The sequence below is a fragment of the Lemur catta genome, unplaced genomic scaffold, assembly GCF_020740605.2.
Source record: "Lemur catta isolate mLemCat1 unplaced genomic scaffold, mLemCat1.pri scaffold_53_ctg1, whole genome shotgun sequence".
Taxonomy (NCBI): Eukaryota; Metazoa; Chordata; class Mammalia; order Primates; family Lemuridae; genus Lemur; species Lemur catta.
The window spans coordinates 1,436,201-1,442,520 of NW_025423858.1; the positions used below are offsets into that span (position 1 = coordinate 1,436,201).

Below are 6,320 nucleotides of genomic sequence, written 5' to 3' on the forward strand. Positions count from 1 at the left end.
TCTTGACAGCATTTGCTTTGCAATTCTGTGATTGTTCAACATGTGTGTGTTTCCTAACTGTATTATAAATTACTTGCTGACCATTTTGTCCCTCTCCTTGTCTTGGGGCATTATCTGGGTGCCATCAACAGCAGTACACAAATGTACTATTTAGTCACTTCTCGCCTCCACCTGCCGCTGGGCAACCAGTAGTCAGCCCCGCCCCGCCTGTCACCTCTCGAAATAAAACAACTCTACAGCACTAAAAGGAAAACCGCGGATCGCGCACTCCATCGTCCATCCCAACCAACCCCTCTGACTATTCTTCTCGTTGCAGGATGTTCGGAGGCTTCTCCTGTCCTTGTTCCTGGTGGCCGTGCTGGCGAGGGTGGCGGGAGCCCGGGAGAACCGGCCGGCGGGCGCCATCCCCTCTCCTTCCAAGGACGGCAGCAGCGACAACTCGGAGCGATGGCAGCACCGGATCAGGAGGTGCTGGCCTCCAGCCAGGAGGCCCTGGTGGTCACCGAGAGCAAGTACCTCAAGAGTGACTGGTGCAGGACGCAGCCACTGCGGCAGGCGGTGGCGAGCAGGGCTGGGGCAGCCGCCGTCCTCCCCCCCTCTGCCGGGCCAGGGCGACTCCTAACATCCCGCGGCACGTGGAGGAGGAGGAGGAGGAGGAGGAGTCCTTCCCGTCCTGCGCCTTCTGCCGGCCCCAGCGCGTCACCTCCGTCCTCGCGGAGCTGAGTGCCCCGGCCTGGACCCGTCCTTCCGACTCAGAAAACTCCAGAAGGTGAAGCAGCGCAGGTGCGTCCCCGTGAACCCGAGCGACTGGGCCAAGCAGTGAGCGTCCCCGAGGGCGCAGGCCGCTCTGCACGCGCCCCCGCCGCGGGTCGCGCCGCCCCAGTCCCCGTCCCCGTCCCTGTCCCCGTCCCTGTCCTCCGAGCCCACTCACGCGCTGCCTGGTGTCCCCACCCCCGCAGCGGCAAGCACGTCTCTTGGGGCTGACGGTGTCCTTGTCCAGCACGTGGACCCACCGCAAGTGGAGCTTTGCCGATGTGTCCCTGACCGACCCCGGCCCCACCAGAGCCTCCGGAACCGGGTTGTGGATCAGGCCCGAAGGAAAAGGCTGGAAAACCACCGCCACCCGCCACCCAGCCGTCGGAGTGACCTTGCAGGTGATGCGCTGCCAGTCCGGCAGTGATGTTTCCACCGTGTGGAAAAGCGAGTAGTTCCCTGGCCTCCCCCGACACTCCGGCCCGCCCCCTCCCGCGGGCAGCGGAGGGCGAAGGATGCGTCACTCTGCTGAGCTGTCCCCAGACCTCTCCTGCGGGTCCCTGGACCTCTGGCTGGGCTGGGCGTGCTCCCTCTGTGATCCGGAGGCTGCCCTGGGCCTCCACTGTCACGCGGCTGTGGACAAGTCACATGAAGATGTCCATGGACAGGGGGTCTCTTCACAAACCTGATACCAAGAAGACAACTTGAGCCACTTGGATCCCGAAGTGGCCTTCCCTGGGGACCTTGCTCACAGCAGGCCACACCCTCCCCCACCCTGAGCCACCATCACCCCTTCTTCCTCACTGTCCCCCCCAACCCCTTTGTGGACTGAAGACGAACTCTGGTGTGCATGCTATTACCGCTGCAGTTAGAATATTATCACACACAAAAGTCTCTGTATTAACGCTGGTTTTATAATTGACCTATATTGTAAAGAGCTGTTTAAAAAAAAAGTATTATAGACCTATCCATATATTGTTTCACATGTTTTGCCTCTGGCTTTGCAGCACAATTCTGAGTAAGGAGAACAGCAGGTGATGATCTACCCAGAGATGTTTTTAACTCAGAAATAATGCCTGGTCAGCAGTTCACTGCCATGCACCTAGTTTAGATCGGGCAGGGAGATGGGAGGAATCGGATTTGACTTTGAATATTACGTCACGGAAGCTACTAAAGCATTGCAGCACAATGTAGAAATCGGGTTGGGACAGATGGGTGTCGGGAGGGGAGTCGTTTTAACCCAAAACTCAAAAGCCTGCCCACGCGGGGTGAGAAGGCCTGCTATTTTCACTGCCATGACACTAAGCAAAAAAAAAAAAAAAAAAAAATCCTGTTAAAAGAAAGAGATATTTAACAATATAAGGAGTCAGGTCACTTTGTGGTATAGGAGGAAGGGTGGACTATAATATGTAGAATAGCAATCTAGTTGAACTGTCCTGCAGAAAACAACTCTCTTCCTTTTCAAAGTATAGACTGTACCAAGGTCCCTTTCACTTTAATAAGGGATTGTTGAAGTTTCCGTGTTGTGGACTCTTGATATAAAAAAGTAGAGATAGTTTATTTTCCAGCAAAATGATACTTTCTTTGGGTCCCTTTGCTAAAATGTCCTAGGAAGGCTTCCCTGTGAGTAGTGTGTATGGAATCTGACTAATGTGACCGAGATGCCCCTGCTGGGAGTCAGCATGCTTTGCAAACTTTTCCCTGGTGTCTCCCTAGCCAAGGGGGCTCCTGCCAAGGGAGCGGTTCCCTAGTATGTGAGAGAGACCCTCTCCCAGCGTCTCTGGGGACTGAAGCTTCCTGACACTAGGCAGTGGCAGTAGATCTAGAGACACTCACCCAGAGAGCACGATTGGGCATGGGTGTGTTGGTGGATCTATTTCAGGTCTCTGCACTGCAAGGCTCTTTCCTGTCCCTTCTGTAACACCATGAGACCCGAGCAGCCTGTGCTGTTGGAAAGCGCTTGGCCTCGTAAATGGGTAAACACAGCCTGAAACAAGGAGGCAGAAATAAGAAATCTTGAAGGGCTGGAACCTGGGAATGGAGAGAAAAAGTAGAGAGGGTGTCCAAGGGCAGAATTGATTTTTGCATTTAGCGGAAAACCCCAAGTCAGACTCCGTGGCAGAATGCGCAGCAGGAGCACTGCGAGGGAGGCAGTGTGATCACGTGACACGTGATCAGACTGGAGGCTAAGGGGGTGCAGTAGGAGGGGAGTGGAGGGGAGTGTTTGCCCCAACTGCAAAGCCAGCCCCTATCATGTTACTAACACAGAACCCACCCAGATAGGGGGAAGACGAAGCTGAGAATTTGCAGAATGCAAACATGAGCACACTCTCTGTTAAACCCAGCCGTGGGTGTAGCAATGAGAGCAATATGGTATGCTGCAGTGTGAGGCTCCCTCTGGAGGCTGTTGTGTGGACAAAGTTTACCTTCTGATGGCTCAAATTGTATTTAATTGGTTTTTTTGTTCTCTTTATAAATGAAGAAAAGCTGTAAGTATAATGTAATTATTTTATAGGTATACTATTAAATTATAGAACAAATAAAGGTACTTTAGGGTTATATGTGATCCCGGTGTTACGTGCCATGAAAGTGGAATTCTGAACTTGTTGCAATGAACAGTGAAGGAGCCCTGTGCGTTCAGAGCGCTTTTGTCTGACACAGTGAGTTCAAGCCCTAGCCAGCTGTCACCCCATCTCCTTTGGGTGCCGGCATCTGCAATGAGAGTCAGAATCAGGCATCCAAGGAGCAGAGGTGGTGGGTGGGGCTCTCAAGCCTGGTCCTTGGGAGCCTCCAGGGCTCTTCCAGATCTCCCGCCGCCTGAAGACAGAATATTCTCGCTGTGCTCTCTGAATAAGGAACACTGAACAAGGAAGCCTTGAGAAATTCCTGCAAATAGACGTCTGCACTGTTACGCTCCTCTTCCGTTTAGCAGCCGGTGCACACCGCACCCGTCTCTTCAACAAGCCAGAATGTGTCCTCAGTTTTGTTCCTTTCCTCATTGACTTCTCACGGGTTTCAACATTTCTTAATTTAAGTACTTGTTAGTTTCACAATGTCTCCATTTTTCTACTAATTGACTTATCTGCCATTCAAGTAACTCAATTATCAATAAAAAATAAAAACCTTAAGAACATTGCATATGGTTGATTCCCTGTGTGGACTTCAAACGAATTAAATTCAACTTACTAATAAATAATTCATCTCAATTAGTAAATGGGACAGAATAGTCCACTTTGGGATTCTAATTCGCTTATTTTTCAAGTTGGCTGACTAACTTTTAATTTATAAAGTTGAGGAAAGTGAATTTTTGCTATTGCTCAAACAACATAGAATGTATGTATTCCTAGAAAGCTTACCTAATGATTAATCTAGCACCACTGATTATTAATGTCTGCATAGGAGATAGCAGTAAGACCAAATCATAAATAATGCAATTAAAACTTATTGATTATCATGTTATCTTCTGAATCCTACTTAATCTCCAACCTTGCTTCCCTCTCTGCCCAGTTCCACAGCCACTAGGCCTCATGCACAGCAGGCAGCCTATCCACTTGACCAAAAGCCAAATACAGGAAACCATGCAGTTTTTATTGTTGTCCTTTGTATTCATTTGTGTTTCTGGCTTCTCCAGTATTCAGTCTAGAATATGGGGCAAAACAAACAAAACCAGGGAACTTACTGCCGTATTGTTCCTTGAATCCTGAGTTTCCTACCTGGTCTGCATCCTTTTCTCCACCTTTTAGGATCTTCTTATGTTTGTTTTATATATGTATATATACAATGTCTAGAGATTTTAGTGGGAGGAATAGAGAAAATGTGTCTACTCCATCTTGCCCAGAATCAGAATACCCCTGAATCTTTATAAGTTTTATCAGCCACTTGCTAAGGTGTATAGAGTGTGCAATTGCCAAGACCTCCAACATACCCCATATCTCTCATCTGGTCTCATCTGATAATCATATGGTGAATCAGGGTAGTGTTTTACAGAATGTCCATAAAATCCAGGTCCCTCAGGTGTAAGAACTTACCTAGGCTGGGGCAAGACCGTAAACATAAACTTGTTCATCCCATGGGAATGCAGAGTGCATCTAGTTCTCCTTCCTATAGGTACGGCAAAAACCCTCACATTTTCCAGATCAAGTTCTGGAGGTTGTTTTAATCTGCTCTAACAAAAAGAACACATTGAATACTGTAGCTACAGTATCTCCTGCCATGTTCCATTTGATTTTTGTCAGAGCCAGCAAAATATGACAGGGGCTACAATATTAAAGTCTTTGAGAGTTTTGTTAATTTCCTCCATTCCTTCTGTAGTTCAGCATTGTTTTTCTGATTTACTCATTTTGCTGTGGTGAGGAGCAGCTTTGGAAGCTTCCACATGTTCCTCACTACTGCAGTATTTCTTACTTAACAACTCCAAGAGTCAATATGAGGGTTCTTCAAACTGCCAAGACTGTCCCTTCCAATCATGTATTTGGAAATCAGAAATCGGGGGAAGAATCACCAGGATGGTCCATGGACCGGTGAGCCCACTGAGAGCCAGACTTTAGCTAGGACTCTAGCAGCCCTGTGGGTCCCCAAATTAGCAGGGAGCCATGGTGGTTCACTGGGGCACCAGGTTATTAGTGTCAGTTCAGACCTGGTGTTCAGTAATTCTCAAAAGTCTTGAGTATTCTTTTCTCCAAAGCATATTGATCTGAATAAGTGGTCCTAAGTTCCCTGATTAAGGAGTGGGAAAATAATAAATTAATAGATTTGCCCTGTTATTGCAAGGTTGTAGGAATCACCCACTCCTTCAGTCTGATCTGACTCCTTCAAGTCTGATCTGGAAACTAGGCAAGAGATTGTGCTTTTTATTGACCTGCTGCCCTCTGCTTCTGCTTATCCGTTATTGGTTTCTTTTGACTGTGTAAATTAAGCAATACCCTTGTTGACCCCGTGTCTATCTTGTCTCCAGGAACACCATGTTCTGTTCACATCTCCAACAGTCCTTTCACTGGAAGCCATTACAGTCCTATCACGTTTTGCAACACCTGTGCTCACATTACTTCTGGAAGCTGAGCATCGCTACCTGGCTTATATTATTTTGAGATCTTGCTACTCTCATGTCCATCAGGGAGCCTAGTTTTATAACAGCATCTCTTCCTACAGTTGTCCCTGGCCAACAGATGGCAGCACTACTGAGCTGCTCACTAATGCTGCTGCCCTTCTCAGGAGCACAGGCGTCACTGCTTTGGGAAACAGAGACTTTACTAGAACATAGTTGGCTAGTGGGGTTTTTTTGTTTTTGTTTTGTTTAGCTTTACATAGCAAATGCACTTTAGCATGCCCACTTCTCTGAGCCTTTGGATCCTTTTATCTACCATGCGTCATGAAAGTTTTGCATTTCTGTTTCATTGAGTGTAGATCATAGCATTTGTGGCCCTCCAAGAATCATCCTAGCAGCTTATTACCACCATCCCTGGGGGATGTGCCACAGTGATACTCACAGGAGAGTGCTCCCACGGTGATAGGTATCCCTTATCCAACTGAATGTCCTGCTCCCCTTCCTTGATCCTGCAGACCCAGGA

General features: G+C 48.4%; 1 pseudogene; it reads left to right on the forward strand.

Annotated features, from left to right (window-relative positions):
* Positions 1 to 298: 298 nt before the first annotated feature.
* On the forward strand, positions 299 to 823 carry LOC123629852 (annotated as a pseudogene).
* The last annotated feature ends 5,497 nt before the right edge of the window (positions 824 to 6,320 follow it).